Source organism: Uranotaenia lowii, chromosome 3, assembly GCF_029784155.1.
Source record: "Uranotaenia lowii strain MFRU-FL chromosome 3, ASM2978415v1, whole genome shotgun sequence".
NCBI lineage: Eukaryota > Metazoa > Arthropoda > Insecta > Diptera > Culicidae > Uranotaenia > Uranotaenia lowii.
Genome location: NC_073693.1, coordinates 24,458,401 through 24,475,402, shown reverse-complemented (window position 1 = coordinate 24,475,402; position 17,002 = coordinate 24,458,401). Strand labels below are relative to the sequence as shown.

Sequence of the window (17,002 nt, the reverse complement as noted above, 5' to 3'; positions counted from 1 at the left end):
TTGCAACAATTAATGTATGGAAAAACGAAAAAATCGTATTTTATTTTAATTTTTTTTCTTGATGTACACATCATTTTGAACTGTCTAAAGTGATTTTTAGGGAAAAATAAAAAATCATGAAACGAAGGGTTAAAAATGCTGTGAACGACTGAAAGTCGAATGAACAATTTGATTTCCTCACCATTTAACAATAAATTCAGTTGTAGTGTAGATATTTTTCAAAAATCAAGACAAATCAGGACATTTTAAAGGTCATTTTTTCAAAAATCAGGATAATTTAAGCGTTTTTGAAAAATCAGGACGACCTCTCGAAAATCAGAACAAATCCTGAAAAATCAAGACACCTGACATCTCTGCTCAGTTGGCAAGTCAGTTGCCTCCTGAGCCGATGTCCGTGAGTTCGAATCGAAGAGTAAACGTCACCGGATAAGTTTCTCAGTAATTTTCCGCAAACTGCATCCTTGATATAAGTGATGAATGATGTGAAGATGTTAAAATGACTATAATCGAAACAAATAAAAAAGACGAAACTATGGAAAAAAAAATTACAATCAAATTTAAAAAAATTGACAGACCTGTGGCAAAAATACGACAAATGAAAAATAACAAAAACTGACACAAATCTTGCAGAACCTAAACAAAGCTTTTTAAATTTTTTGTACTATTTTATTTTAAGTCATAGTTTTGTCACATATCTAGCGTAACATTTCATAAGGGCGAAACTAGCAGGCCCTTTGGTCCTACACGCAAAAACTAATTAGGCCGTTTTGTCACACACGGTCAACTCAGTTAAGCCCATTGGCCCTACACGAAGAGAAATATTAACCCCATTTTGAATAGGCGTAACTTCACGTTCCAACGAAAATGCATCAACATGAAGTTTCGCCCAATTGAATTTTATCAATTTTTTGAAAGGTTTAAGCAATTTTAAGATGCAACCGTGTTCAAAAGGTGAAGTGCAACCGCGAATATCCGGAATGACCGTTAACTCGATTTGTTTACATTTGGCAGTTTCGCCCTTTTGGAATATTACGCTAGATTTGTCATATCTATATATATAAAAAGCAATTTCTGTATGTTTGTTTGTTTGTTTGTTTGTTTGTTTGTCCTCTATAGACTCAGCCGTCTTAAGAGCTAGAGAGCTGAAATTTGGCATGGATGCTTAATAGGACCAGGAAGGATGAAAAATGTTTTTAGATTTTCGGAAGACCCCTTCTGAAGGGGGTCGTCCATAGAAGACAAATATTGTTTTCGCGATATTGACGTTACTTTTCGTCGGATCGCGTTGAAAATTTGCACATGAGTGTTTTGAAAGACGAGCAATTGATTTCAGGTGTCAAATTTTGTGTAAGGGGTCAGCCAAAGGGGTCGTCCATATAAACTGTTCGCTGTTTTTGCGATATTGCAGTTATTATACATCGTATTCAGATGAAAATTGGTACACGATAGTTTTGAATGACGAGCAATCGATTTGAGGTATCAAATTCAGTGTAAGGGCCGGCAGAAGGGGTCGTCCATATTAAATTTTCAGTATCTTAGTGATATTGACGTTTTTATACATCGGATTGGGGTGAAATTTTGCACATGGGAGTTATTAGGGACAAACAACTGATTTCACTTATCCAAACTAAAATCAGGGGTCGGCCAAAGGGGTCGTCCATATTAACTATTCACTGTTGATGCGATATTGTCGTTATTATACATCGGATTCAGACGAAAATTGGTACACGAGAGTTTTGAGAGATGAGCAATGGATTTCAGATATTAAATTCAGTGTAAGGGGTCGGCAAAGGGGGTCGTCCATGTTAACCTTTCAATACCGATTTCAGATGTCAAATGCTTTGCCAGGGGTCGACGAAAGGGGACGTCCATATAAATTAATTTTTCACTGTTTTTAGCAATATTGACGATATTATACAATGGATTGCTTTGAAAATTTGCACACGGGAGTTTTGAGGGAAGGGCAATTGATTTCAGTCATCAAAAATTGTATAAGAGCCCCCGAAAGCGGTTTAGCTTTTTGGCATCAATTGCGTCGAACTTTATACACGTGATTTTTTTGGCACGGTCAAAGGATTACTGATTTCAAATTTAGTAGCAGACGACATACAAAGTGATCGACCAAAATTTTTGCAATTATTACTTAACAATGAATTCAGAAGTGCATCTGGAAAATGCTTGGCAATTGGCTTTCATACAAACTGTTCATGACATATTCCAAGTTGAAAGCGAAACGGAGTTCGTATGGGATCAGCTAGTTTTTCATAATGTTGTCAAATTGTGTCAATTTTTTTTTAAATTTTGTCATTATTGTTAATGTTTTGTCATTAATTTGCCATTTTTTATATTATTGTCAGATTTTTTTTTTCATTTTATTGTCAAATTTCTGCCATAATATTGTCTGCCATATTATGTCTTTTTTTTTTGGGTTTCGGTCATGACTTTGCCAATTTTTTTGCCAAATTTATCAAATTTTTGCTATATTTTTCTCATATTTTTGTTATAATTATGTCATATTTTAATTCAGATGTTCAGTAATTTACAATGTTTCGAAGTTGAGTGGAAGCCGCCATATTGGATTTTAATATGGCGTACCATAGCGAATTCCTCAAGGTCTTTGTGTGATTAATTTTTGCAAAACACCGAAGGTTTTTTTTCAGTGTTGAACCGCTTCGCAATTCGCCGGCCTTCAAGAACGAACTTGCGAAATTCATCCAATGGATGAACATTTCGCTTCGCGCTCACTGTGTTTGTACTTTTGTGTCCTATAAGTCCTGTGATCAAAACTCGCAGAAATGAAGTCGAAAGAATAGCTCGTATGTGATAAATTCTTGCGCATTCATCACGAGAACAAGGATCTCTCGCATCGTTCCATCGCTAAAACGTTGAGAATCACTATTTCACGGTGTCGCAAGTGATCAAGCGGTTCGAGGAACGATTGACGTAAAGTATTCGGTAAAACACCAAAAATCACCACCGCGTAGTTGGGGCCTTCAACCGAAACCCTAACGCCTCCGTTCGGGATGTGGCTAAGGGGCCGTTCACTAATTACGTAAGCATGATTTTGGAAATTTTCAACCCTCCCTCCCCCCCTGGTAAGAAAAAGTAAGATTTTTCAAAACCCCCCTCCCCCCATGTAAGATCTTACGTTTTTTATTGTTTGAGAAATTGAAACTTTTTTTCAAAAATAGCTTGAAAATATTGAAAATGTGGCATCCATGCTTCAAGGCATAGCACTTTTTAAGTTAACCTTAATAATTGAATTTGAAAAGAACAATTTATACAAAACAACAGATGAAATTTCAAAAGCGATTTTGAAAACCATCATTCTAGATATAGTATGTTCGGGGAAACATAAACTTCAATAAATTTCCACAATCGAATAAACAATATAAAATCTAAATTTCGATTTAAAAAAAAAGTTAAAAATCAGGTTAGCACAAGGTACCATAAAAATTGTGATGTTTTTGACCTGAAAATCAGAAAAATCTATAAAAATATTCATTCTAAACTACAAAAATTGATGCAAAAATGTTTAACGACAATTACGTTGCCAACTAAGTTTAAAGCTCAGACTTATTTCAGTGGTGAGCGATAAAGTTTTAGGATTTTTTGGTTAATCGTTTGTAAATTTTGAGTTGGTAGTGTCTATTACTGAAAAACGGTCTAGGAATTAATTATCTTCAAATCCTCATATTGACTTTGGACATTTTTTGTTGATGAAGTCGTTTTCGAAATGCGATGATTTCAAATGGTGTTGTCACAACGCGCCACTTTCCTTTTTGTTTCTATGAATTTCTCATATAAAAAGATTGTTATAATAAAACGCAAAAGGTGACGATTTGTTTCATTAATGTGATTTAGTGTTTTGGTGGCAAAAGGGTTTGACTTGGATCTCTATAAGTTTTATAGAACCCGCAACTTTTTTTTATAAATTAGTAGATATTAAAAGATAAATAAAATAACGTCACAAATATCCAATAAATAGGCAGTGAGAAAAAAAACTGAGTATAATATAGTTTCGAATGGCTGTGACGAATTATCAATGAAACATTTCTTACGTAAGATTTTTGGTAACCCCCCCCTACCCCCCTGGTAAGAGATCGTAAGCAAATGTGAAACCCCCCCACCCCCCCTATGTGCTTACGTAATTAGTGAACGGCCCCTAAGAAGCTGCTCCTGAGTCGAAGTTTTGTCCAGAAGGCCAAAACTAAGGCTTGACTTCGAACGTTCAAGGTAAAAAGGCCCCTAATCGCGACGAGGTGAGGAACAAGTCCACCAAAACCCGTGCCAGGATGTTGTACCTCAACATGCTGACGAAAGTTGAATGCTGCATCATGGACGATGAAACATATGTGAAGGCCGACTTCAAACAGATCCCCGTCAACCTGTTTTTCACGGCCAAGGATAAGTTCAGCGTTCCGAAGAATGTCCGCACTCGGAAGATGTCCAAATTTGCGAATAAATTCCTGTTTTGGCAAGCCATCTGCACGTGCGGTAAGCGGAGTGCACCTTTCGTGACCCGGGACACGATGAACGGACAGGTGTACATGAAAGAGTTCCTCCAGAAGCGGCTGTTTCCTCTCCTGAACGTTCCAACAATCTTCTGGCCGGATTTGGCCTCATGCCACTACTCCGAGGACGTGCTGAAGTTGTATGCAGATAATAAGGTCAACTTCGTGCCGAAAATGTTCAATCCTCCTAGAGCGGGCCACAGACAACATTTCTACAAATGCGATGAAATTCGATGAAATTTTGTCGCTTTGAACACGATTTGCATGGTGTATGTCACTGCATGAATGAGCGCCCAAACGGTTGGAGTAAAATCGGTCGGGATCGAAATATTTTGTACAAACCATCCTCCCAGCCGGGGTGGAGATGGTTCTTTTGTTGCCGTTGCTGTTTTCACCAGCAATCGTTTGTGTTCGCGTGAAAAATGTTTGTATAGTATGTGGGCGAGCATAGATCAAACAATCGTCGTGGAATCATCCAATTTGTACAGGCCATTTGTGTAGTCTATGGCCCGCTTAACACTCCGGAGCTCCGTCAGATTTGTAAGATTCAAGCCATCATATTCTCGAAAGATGAACGCTTAAATTTAAGAAAAAGGGCGGAATCTCTTCGAGGAAACATTATGTTTCGTTGAGATCCTGCATGTGTTGGTGTTTGTTTTTTGTTTTGACTAAAACATGTTTTTTACCCTTTTTTTCATCTAAATTCTAAAAATGTTTATCTCAACGTGATAACATGAATCTCCCATTTCGTTTAGCAAAATTTCCGAAGGAGTATATTGCATTCTCCAGTTGCCAAACGTTAGGCCAAAGTTGATAAACAGTTTATAATTCGAGGACATTCGAGGTATTCCTTTGACACAACAGGAATTCAATGAAATTCAACTTTTCGGTTCTGTTCCAATCTCCCCTCACCGGGATTTCCCTTCTTTCGAGTAGACATGTTCAAACTTGCACAAGCAAAGGAGAAGAAGTTGTATCCTTGCGCGATCCTTAGCTAAAGAATTTTGCCAACCATGCGGCTCGGGTTTGGGCAAGCGAGTCACACGCAATAAAAGCATTCCTCCTTGCGCTCGTTTGCCGGTGACTGGGTGAGTTTTCCAACTTGTTTGGACGAGCCGTTTTCGACAACAGCTGCCTAATTGCGTTGAAGGTAAATGGAGAAGAATCGGTCAGAAGTAATAATAACATTCAAGGTCATAAAATTTTAATTTTAGACCCTTTGTCCTTTGAGAATCGGTTTGAAGTTTGAGATGTTTATCAACTTTTATGATATTTTTTGTTATCTTAACAAAATTATTATATAGTCTTTAATCAGGGAATAACAAAATATCAACAGCATTAAATGACTTTATATTAAAAATTATGGAAAATAATAGCTTAAATTGTTTTTAAGGGTTCTTAAAAAATTACTCATAATTTGAATAAAAATCATAATTTATGGAATCCATGTTTTTCAGGATTATTTTTTATTTTATTTACAACTAGTTTATTAAAGGCCTTTTACTTTTATAAAGTTTAAATGTGCCGAGGGTATCTGTTTCACTGGTTAGTAGGGAAGGGGGCCGTAATAGTCGCGGCGACTCAACTGTTAAAAAAAAAAACTTTAAATAATGGAAAAGGAAGGGGTTTATAGGGTTTATTCTCCAATATCAGTTTTCCATTAGGGTCCGGTGGTGGCCTCCTGTAGCTGTGGTTTCGGGAGCTACGGTTTGGTATCGGTTTCCGATTTTCTGGCCAACCTTCTTCAGGAATGTGTCGGACCCGTTGGATGAGAGGTGGTACTAATAAATAAACAACAAAACAGACATTAAATGAAGAACACACAAGGGGAAAGTTTACGTGGGTAAGCGGACTAAACGACCGAATCAGACAGCTTGAGATATTTGTAAATTGGGAACAAATATCCAAAATCTAAGTTTGCCAAAATGTCTCGAATTGGAACACCAGGTAGTCTACCTCGGGCCCTAAGGGTATCCAGTAGCCAAGCCCTCGTTTGACCATACCTTTCACACGTCCATACAACATGATCGATGTCGTGGTAGCCATCCCCACAAACGCAAACATTGGTTGCAGCGAGATTAATACGAAACAAGTGCGCGTCAAGCCAGCAGTGATTTGACATGAGCCGAGAAATCACGCGAATGAAGTCGCGACTCAAGTTAAAATGCTTAAACCATGCCTTCGTCGGAACCTTAGGGATAATCGTATGGAGCCAACGTCCCTTTGTGCCATTATCCCAGCTAGACTGCCAAGCGTTAATCGCTAAATTGCGAGGTATTGAAAAGTATTCATTGTAAGTTATAATCCTCTCAAAGATTTCACCTTGTAACGCGCCCACCTTAGCCAATGAGTCCGCCTTCTCATTGCCTTGTATAAGACAATGAGACGGGATCCAAGCTAAGGTAATCCTATACGAATTTTCGATCAGAGCGCCCAATATCCCAGAAATTTCCAGCAAGAAATGGGAAGAGCGCTTCATCAGTTTCATCGATCGAATCGCCTCAACGGAGCTGAGACTATCCGAGTAAATGAAATAGTGGTCTATGGGCAGTGTGCGAATGTGTTCCAAGGTGCAGTAAATAGCGGCTAGCTCAGCAGTGTAAACAGAGCATGGCTCTCGAAGCTTGAACGAAGCTTCAAAGCCCTCATTATACACTGCGAAGCCAGTCGCGTTGTCGATTCTAGAACCATCAGTAAAGAACATTTTTATAGGATCAATTTCACGTACTTTTGAAGCAAAGATTGAAGGAATAATGTTGGGTCGGACGTGATCTGGTATTCCACGGATGTCAGCGGTCATGGACAGATCGAATCTTATCAAGGAACTGCTACTCGGGTAAAAGTGACTCGTGTCCGAATTTATTAAAGAAGGATTTATTTCTAATTGACTAAAAGTTTTATAATCATTTACATATTTTACTTGCGGATTAATATTCATAAGCCTTTCCAAATTTTCTATCACCAAAGGATTCATAGTTTCACTTCGAATTAGGAAACGTAGCGATAAATCGAAGAACCGATTTTTCAACGGCATTACTCCCGCCAGTACTTCGAGACCCATCGTATGTGTCGATTGCATACAACCCATGGCAATACGCAAACAACGATACTGTATTCGTTCTAGTTTAATCAAGTGGGTATCCGCGGCTGACCCAAAGCAAAAGCTTCCGTATTCTATGACCGACAGTATCGTTGTTTGGTATAACCTGATGAGGTCCTGTGGATGAGCACCCCACCAGGTTCCAGTAATCGTTCGAAGAAAATTGATTCTCTTTTGGCATTTTTGTGTCAAGTACCTAATATGTTTTCCCCAGAGGCATTTAGAGTCGAACCAGACACCCAAATATTTAAAACTAAGAGATTGAGTTAGAGTTCTACCCATCATAAGGAGCTCTATTTGAGGAGGGGAATGCTTCCTTGAAAAAACTACTAACTCGGTTTTACTAGGTGAAAACTCGATACCTAGATTCCTGGCCCAATGTGATAAGTTATTTAGAGTTTCTTGCAAAGGAGGTTTTATTTGAGTGTCTGTTTTACCTGTGATATGAACAACACAGTCATCCGCAAGCTGTCGTAGCGTGCAATTTTGTGCCATACAACTATCGATTTCTCGGACATAAAAGTTGTATAGCAGGGGGCTTAAACATGAGCCTTGGGGTAGACCCATGTAACTTATTCGTTCAACTTTGGTTTCTCCATGGCTAAAATGCATGATTTTTTCAGACAACAGGTTATATAGAAAATTGTTCAAAATTGGTGAAAGTCCGCAAGAGTTAAGATTACTAGATAGCACTTCTATGGACACCGAATCGAATGCCCCTTTGATGTCCAGAAAAACTGCCCCCATCTGCTCTTTTTGGGCAAACGCCAATTGAATGTCTGATGAAAGTAATGCTAGACAGTCGTTCGTACCCTTGCCTCTACGGAATCCAAATTGTGTACTTGACAACAGATTGTTTGATTCAACCCATTTATCCAGCCGAAAGAGAATCATTTTTTCGAGCAATTTCCGGAGACACGAGAGCATTGCAATCGGCCTATACGAATTGTATTCAGAAGCTGGTTTTCCCGGTTTTTGTATGGCGATGACTTTCACTTGTCTCCAGTCATGCGGAACAATGTTCAGTTCCAAACACTTATTGAATAAATTCAATAGACGTTTTTTAGCGGAATCTGGCAGATTCTTCAACAAGTTGAATTTGATTCTGTCCAGTCCGGGAGCTGAATTGTTGCAGGACCAGAGCGCAAGTGAAAGTTCGACCATCGAGAATTTATCCTCGGTTTCGGAGCTATTCTCTGTATCCCGATATATTTTCAGAGCTGGTGCTGCGTCCGGGCAGACCTTTTTAGCGAACTTTAATAGCCATCGACTCGAATTTTCCTCACTTTCGTTCGAGGGAGTGTGATTACGCATGTTTCGTGCTGTTTGCCAAAGTGTGCGCAGAGACGTTTCTCGAGATAACCCATCCACGAATCGCCGCCAGTATCCACGTTTCTTGCCCCTGATCAGGTTCTTGAACTTGCGTTCCAAGGCCAAGTAACGTTGGAACTTCTCTGGCAATCCGGTTCTGCGAAACTCGACAAACGCCTTGCACTTTTCAGCTCGCGCGCGCGAGCAATCTCCATCCCACCACGGAGTGGGAGGCCGTTTCTGTATCGTCGAGCTTTCATTCCGTCTGACCTGTGCCCCGATTGCACAGTCTACAATTGTCCCGGATATAAAACTGTACTCTGCTTCCGGAGGCAGTTCGTCTGTTGAATCGATGGCTTCAATGACACCCGATGCATACTTTTTCCAATCTATATTCCTTGTGAGGTCATAAGGAATATTGATTTCTTCCGGTGGACTACGACCACTGGTGATAGAAATATGGATAGGCAAATGATCGCTTCCCTGAGGGTCTTGGATTACCTTCCACGTACAATCCAAGCTCAGAGAGGAAGAAGCTAAAGAAAGGTCTAAAATACTATGCTGTGATTGGGATCCATTAATTCGAGTCACTTCCCCATTGTTTAAGACAGTCATGTTGAAGTCGTCGCACAGCTCATAAATAATGTTAGCACGTTCATCATCACGTGAGCTACCCCAGCCCACGCCATGGGAGTTAAAATCTCCCAGAACTAGCCGGGGTTCTGGAAGAAGTGAAATAATATTCGCCAATTGGTTCCGGCTCACGCTTGAAGATGGCGGAATATAAACCGAGGCTAGACAAAGGTCTTGACCTTTTATTCTAGCTTGGCAACTAACGACTTCAATACCTGGAGATGGTTGTAGTGGAATACGATAGAAAGAGTGGCATTTCTTGATCCCCAAAAGAACGCCACCCCCTCTTTGACCATCACGATCCAGGCGAATTATGTTGTGGCTATGGAAGGTGAAATCTACGTTTGGAGGGAGCCAAGTTTCGCATAAGGCGAACACATCACAATTCAAATTGTGTACCAATATTTTAAATGGGTCTATTTTTGGCAAAATACTTCTGCAGTTCCATTGCAATACAGAAACAATTTCTCTCCCCTCATTGGATGAATTATCCATCGAAAGAAATTGCTTCTGCGATGAGGGTCATAGTGAGAGCTTTCTTTTTCAAGAATTCTCTCAAAAGGGGTACAAACATATTAACCATAGTCCTCCATCCTGCTGGTACACTGAAAAAGTCCAGGATGAACGCAACAATTTCCGAGAATTTCATCTTACCATCAGCCGAAAAGCTGGGAAAACCATTTGACGATGGATCAGATGCAGTTTCTCTGGGAATTGTTGCATTCCTGTTAGCTACTGATGGGCCTGGATTCTGAAGGAAAGCCTGGGGTTTTGACTTCCCAGAAAGTGGAGGGAAGTCCTTCGGGGACGGATTAAAACCCGGAGGACTTTGAATAGTTGGGATAGAATTACTATTTCCACTCTGAGGATTTCTTTTAGTATTAAGTTTGCTGGCAGCTACTCTGGTTTGTGTTTTAGAGATGCGTTTCCTTTTTGGAGCCTGTGAAACATTATTTTTTGAAAATGGCCCAGTTGATGTTCCTTCACATGGATCCTCCCCTTCGGATTCAAAGTCACTTAGAAGGTCAAACTGGTTCTCTGAGACGATTGGCAAAGACTTCAGAACCATGTCTCTGTAGGACATTTTTACACGATTTTTCAAAGAAGTCTTGATTTTTTCCCGGCGCGATATGTACTTCGGACACGCCGAGAGAGCATGAGAGGCTTCACCAGTGCAATACAAGCACCTGCTTGCTGCTTGTATTGTACACGAAGCTTCCTCATGCTTCTCCCCGCACTTAGAGCAGCGTGCCTGATTGCAGCAGTAGGCGGCCGTATGATCCAACTGCTTGCACTTCTGGCAGAACATGACCGAAGGCACATAAAGTCTCACAGGTAGACGAACCTTCCCGATCGCAACGTAATCAGGAAGTGCAGTGCCGGAAAAGGTAACCCGAAAAGAGTTCGACAGGGAAAACTTCCGTTTTTCCCCCTCGCCAGATGCTGACTTTAGTTGACGCGCATCCAACACCTTGACCGTTGGAAGAGCAGGATCCTTGAATCGGCCAACCCCTGATTCCATTAGGTCATCGACGGTCAAACCCTCTTCGGTTACCACTCCGTCGATTTCCACGTCACGAGCGGGAACGTAAACGCGGTACTCGATCGTAAACCTCTCGTCACAAGCAATGGCGTTTGCTTCCTTCAAGCTACCAACAACAACGCGCATTTTGTTCCGACTCATCGGCTGGTAGCTGACTACGGAAGAGTACGATCGGTCGAGGGCTCGGGAAATCGAAATTGTATTTAGAGGTTTTGATTTGGACCGGAAATAGACTACCCAGGGTCCCGTCGATTCATTTTGGTAAACCCGACGGCGAGGGGCAGATTTCGGCAACATTGGATCATTTTCTAAGGAGGGATTAGCCGGGTTTGATTTTTGAGGAAGAGTTTCAGACGTTGAGAGGGAATTGCCGAATCTAAAGGGTTGTTGAATTGGATTGGGAGCGGGGGAGGGGGAATCTTCCGTGTCTGATAAGTACATCGGTTGGATGGGGGTATTTTCAGACTCCTCGGAAGGGATTTTTTCCCGATGAGGGTGCTCATCGTCCTCGCCGTCGTCATCCGATGGTCGGTTGCTTTCCGACATACCGGGCTAACGTGGAGAACGATACCTTAATAGTGTTGAATAAAATAATTTAAAAAAAAAACCAAACAAAGAAAACAAAATTATATATATATATATGTACAAAAAAAAAAAAAAAAAAATAATAATAATAATAATAAAAAACTTATGTCTAGATGATAGTCATGATTTAAAAGTAGCGAAACAGACGGAGGAAGAGAAACAACCAATAGAAGAGAAAAAAAAATGTTTTGGAAAAAAATAAAATCAAAAAATAATTAAATGGGATACACCCTATACCAAACTGCCGATCCAGCAATGCGGTCTTTTGTGTTGACCTTGCTGTCTGAGAACAAAAGCAGCGTCTCTGTTGTCCTTCTGCAGACGATGGTCGATCGGCTGAAAAGCCACGCACTCAAAAAAGCACTTTCACGTAAACACTATATGTTACTCTGTAACAGATCACAGGTAACAAACCGCACGGTGCACAAAACCGAATATGTTGGGCAAACCGAATAGCCTTTCTCACACACTTTTTTCCACGATTCACTTGCGAGAGAAAAAAAAAAAAAACGTCCGTCAGTGGCGAGTGATACGATACGAATGATGTTTTTCAGGATGTTAAATTTGAAATCTTCGAGGAAAAATTTCGATATCCGTCCTGAAAATTTAGTTAAAAAATATTATAATAAGCTTCAGCGAATAAAATAATTAACTGAACTTACCTTTTGATGTTTTCCGTTATTTGATCGGTTTCGAGAATGTATCCGGTGTAATTAGATATTTTATCTAAAAATCAGCAGAAGCTCCAATTGACTTGAGATTTCCCACTTTCAGAAAGAAACACCTTGAAATCCGAAAAAAACACTGATAAACCTTTGTTAAACCATCGATACACCCATGAAGAGACACATCCAAAATCGAGAGCTGCAGCTGTTTTATTCCACAGAATGATTTCGTTTCCTTTTAGCCCACCCTCAGGCCAATCTTTCTGCTGCTTTAATCTCAACTGGAAACCAGCTACATAATCGGACAGGGACTGGAACTGGAGCGCTATTTTATCGAAAGAACTTCACTTTTCCCAAAAACAAAAAACTAAACCATTCAATCCGCATTGGTTTTCATAAAGCCACTAATAAACACTCGTCAACTTTTGTCCTAAAGAACAATATTATAGTACACAAAAACTCACAAACGGTTCCAAAAGAAGACACCAGGATATCGATGAATTTTCACCATTAATTTTCGTTTCCTCCATCAATTCTTCATTCCCGGGAGGGGGAGTACAGGAAACACCACACACAAAAAGGGCGCGCGCAACGGTTTATCTCAATCTTCCGGTTCTGGATCTTCCAGAGATTAGGAACGACCTTCTCGTAACGGTTTCTCGAACGCGACTGTTCGTCCGTCGATCGGGGCACGAAAGTTGACAGCGCCCTGGCTTCGGTTTCGTTCGGGCGCTGCGAGTTTTTCCGATTCTCTTTTCGTCGGTTTTCGTCAAGCGCAGTGAGCGTCACAAAAGTTTTCCGGATTTTGACAGTTTGTGACGCTTGTTTACAGACAGAAGTGCTAGTCGTAGTTTTAGCACTGGGGAACATTTCTCATCACATCGCATCCCTGTTTGCAAAAATTCGGAACAGCAACTGAACGATGCATAAACCCAACTTTTTAATCAAAAATGAAATACATTCGATGTGAATCAGCTTTTTCAAACCAAAAGTCAGCTGATACATTCATTAAGCTTTCAATAAACAAATTCTAGATCAACATTTTTGAACAGGAACCTTTAGTTCTGGCAATATATAGTTTAAGCATCATTGAACATGTGAAAAAAAAATGATGGTGTAGTGTCACTTAGGTCAATTTAATCATTTTCCTATTTTCAGTCAAAAAATAAAATTTTTAAATTTCTGCTATTTTTTCTTCTGATTTTTGTCTTTGGTCCCTTTTGGAATTTTTGTCATTTTTGTGACATTTGTCATTTCTATGAATTTTGTTATTTTGTCATTTTCTGCATTTTTGTCATTTTTGAACCTTTTGTCTTCTTTGTCATTGTTGTCATTTTCGGCTTTTTTTGTCATTTTTGTCATTTTTATCAATTTTGTCATTTTTGTGATTGCTAACATTTTTGTCATTGTCATTTTTGTCATTTAAGTTATTTTTGCCATTTTTGTCATTTTTGTCATTTTTTCTATTCGTGCCATATTTTTAATTTATTGTAATTTATTGTAATTTTTGTCATTTTTGTCATATATCATTTGTCATTTTTGTCATTTTTGTCATTTTTTTATCATTTTTGTCATTTTTGTCATTTTTGTCATTTTTGTCATTTTTGTCATTTTTGTCATTTTTGTCACTTTTGTCACTTTTGTCATTTTTGTCATTTTTGTCATTTTGTCATTTTTGTCATTTTGGTCATTTTTGTCATTTTTGTCATTTTTGTCATTTTTGTCATTTTTGTAATTTTTGTCATTGTTGTCATTTTTGTCATTTTTGTCAGTTTTGTCATTTTTGTCATTTTTGTCATTTTTGTCATTTTTGTCATTTTTGTCATTTTTGTCATTTTTGTCATTTTTGTCATTTTTGTCATTTTTGTCATTTTTGTCATTTTTGTCATTTTTGTCATTTTTGTCATTTTTGTCATTTTTGTCATTTTTGTCATTTTTGTCATTTTTGTCATTTTTGTCATTTTTGTCATTTTTGTCATTTTTGTCATTTTTGTCATTTTTGTCATTTTTGTCATTTTTGTCATTTTTGTCATTTTTGTCATTTTTGTCATTTTTGTCATTTTTGTCATTTTTGTCATTTTTGTCATTTTTGTCATTTTTGTCATTTTTGTCATTTTTGTCATTTTTGTCATTTTTGTCATTTTTTTCATTTTTGTCATTTTTGTCATTTTTGTCATTTTTGTCATTTTTGTCATTTTTGTCATTTTTGTCATTTTTGTCATTTTTGTCATTTTTGTCATTTTTGTCATTTTTGTCATTTTTGTCATTTTTGTCATTTTTGTCATTTTTGTCATTTTTGTCATTTTTGTCATTTTTGTCATTTTTGTCATTTTTGTCATTTTTGTCATTTTTGTCATTTTTGTCATTTTTGTCATTTTTGTCATTTTTGTCATTTTTGTCATTTTTGTCATTTTTGTCATTTTTGTCATTTTTGTCATTTTTGTCATTTTTGTCATTTTTGTCATTTTTGTCATTTTTGTCATTTTTGTCATTTTTGTCATTTTTGTCATTTTTGTCATTTTTGTCATTTTTGTCATTTTTGTCATTTTTGTCATTTTTGTCATTTTTGTCATTTTTGTCATTTTTGTCATTTTTGTCATTTTTGTCATTTTTGTCATTTTTGTCATTTTTGTCATTTTTGTCATTTTTGTCATTTTTGTCATTTTTGTCATTTTTGTCATTTTTGTCATTTTTGTCATTTTTGTCATTTTTGTCATTTTTGTCATTTTTGTCATTTTTGTCATTTTTGTCATTTTTGTCATTTTTGTCATTTTTGTCATTTTTGTCATTTTTGTCATTTTTGTAATGTTTGTAATTTTTGTAATTTTTGTAATGTTTGTAATTTTTGTAATTTTTGTAATTTTTGTAATTTTTGTATTTTTTGTCATTTTTGTCATTTTTGTGATTTTTTGTAATTTTTGAAATTTTTTTAATTTTTGTCATTTTTGTCATTTTTGTCATTTTTGTCACTTTTGTCACTTTTGTCACTTTTGTCATTTTTGTCATTTTTGTCATTTTTGTCATTTTTGTCGTTTTTGACACTTTTGTCATTTTTGTCATTTTTGTCATTTTTGTCATTTTTGTCATTTTTGTCATTTTTGTCATTTTTATCATTTTTGTCATTTTTGTCATTTTTGTCATTTTTGTCATTTTTGTCATTTTTGTCATTTTTGTCATTTTTGTCATTTTTGTCATTTTTGTCATTTTTGTCATTTTTGTCATTTTTATCATTTTTGTTATTTTTGTCATTTTTGTCATTTTTGGCATTTATGTCATTTTTGTCATTTTTGTCATTTTTGTCATTTTTGTCATTTTTGTCATTTTTGTCATTTTTGTCATTTTTGTCATTTTTGTCATTTTTGTCATTTTTGTCATTTTTGTCATTTTTGTCATTTTTGTCATTTTTGTCATTTTTGTCATTTTTGTCATTTTTGTCATTTTTGTCATTTTTGTCGTTTTTGTCATTTTTGTCATTTTTGTCATTTTTGTCATTTTTGTCATTTTTGTCATTTTTGTCATTTTTGTCATTTTTGTCATTTTTGTCATTTTTGTCATTTTTGTCATTTTGGTCATTTTTGTCATTTTTGTCATTTTTGTCATTTTTGTCATTTTTGTCATTTTTGTCATTTTTGTCATTTTTGTCATTTTTGTCATTTTTGTCATTTTTGTCATTTTTGTCATTTTTGTCATTTTTGTCATTTTTGTCATTTTTGTCATTTTTGTCATTTTTGTCATTTTTGTCATTTTTGTCATTTTTGTCATTTTTGTCATTTTTGTCATTTTTGTCATTTTTGTCATTTTTGTCATTTTTGTCATTTTTGTCATTTTTGTCATTTTTGTCATTTTTATCATTTTTGTCATTTTTGTCATTTTTGTCATTTTTGTCATTTTTGTCATTTTTGTCATTTTTGTCATTTTTGTCATTTTTGTCATTTTTGTCATTTTTGTCATTTTTGTCATTTTTGTCATTTTTGTCATTTTTGTCATTTTTGTCATTTTTGTCATTTTTGTCATTTTTGTCATTTTTGTCATTTTTGTCATTTTTGTCATTTTTGTCATTTTTGTCATTTTTGTCATTTTTGTCATTTTTGTCATTTTTGTCATTTTTGCCATTTTGTCATTTTTGTCATTTTTGTCATTTTTGTCATTTTTGTCATTTTTGTCATTTTTGTCATTTTTGTCATTTTTGTCATTTTTGTCATTTTTGTCATTTTTGTCATTTTTGTCATTTTTGTCATTTTTGTCATTTTTGGCATTTTTGTCATTTTTGTCATTTTTGTCATTTTTGTCATTTTTGTCATTTTTGTCATTTTTGTCATTTTTGTCATTTTTGTCATTTTTGTCATTTTTGTCATTTTTGTCATTTTTGTCATTTTTGTCATTTTTGTCATTTTTGTCATTTTTTTTCATTTTTGTCATTTTTGTCATTTTTGTCATTTTTGTCATTTTTGTCTTTTTTGTCATTTTTGTCATTTTTGTCATTTTTGTCATTTTTGTCATTTTTGTCATTTTTGTCATTTTTGTCATTTTTGTCATTTTTGTCATTTTTGTCATTTTTGTCATTTTTGTCATTTTTGTCATTTTTGTCATTTTTGTCATTTTTGTCATTTTTGTCATTTTTGTCATTTTTGTCATTTTTGTCATTTTTGTC

The 17,002-nt window shown here is 36.4% G+C and overlaps 1 protein-coding gene across 1 annotated transcript in view; it reads right to left on the bottom strand.

The window, feature by feature from the left end:
• Positions 1-13,008, bottom strand: part of LOC129758251 (uncharacterized) — a 198,521-nt gene extending 185,513 nt beyond the window's left edge. Inside the window, exon 1 of the mRNA XM_055755721.1 lies at positions 12,349-13,008. The gene's annotated coding sequence lies outside the window, so the exon portion shown is untranslated. The remainder of the gene's footprint in view (positions 1-12,348) is intronic.
• Positions 13,009-17,002: the final 3,994 nt, after the last annotated feature.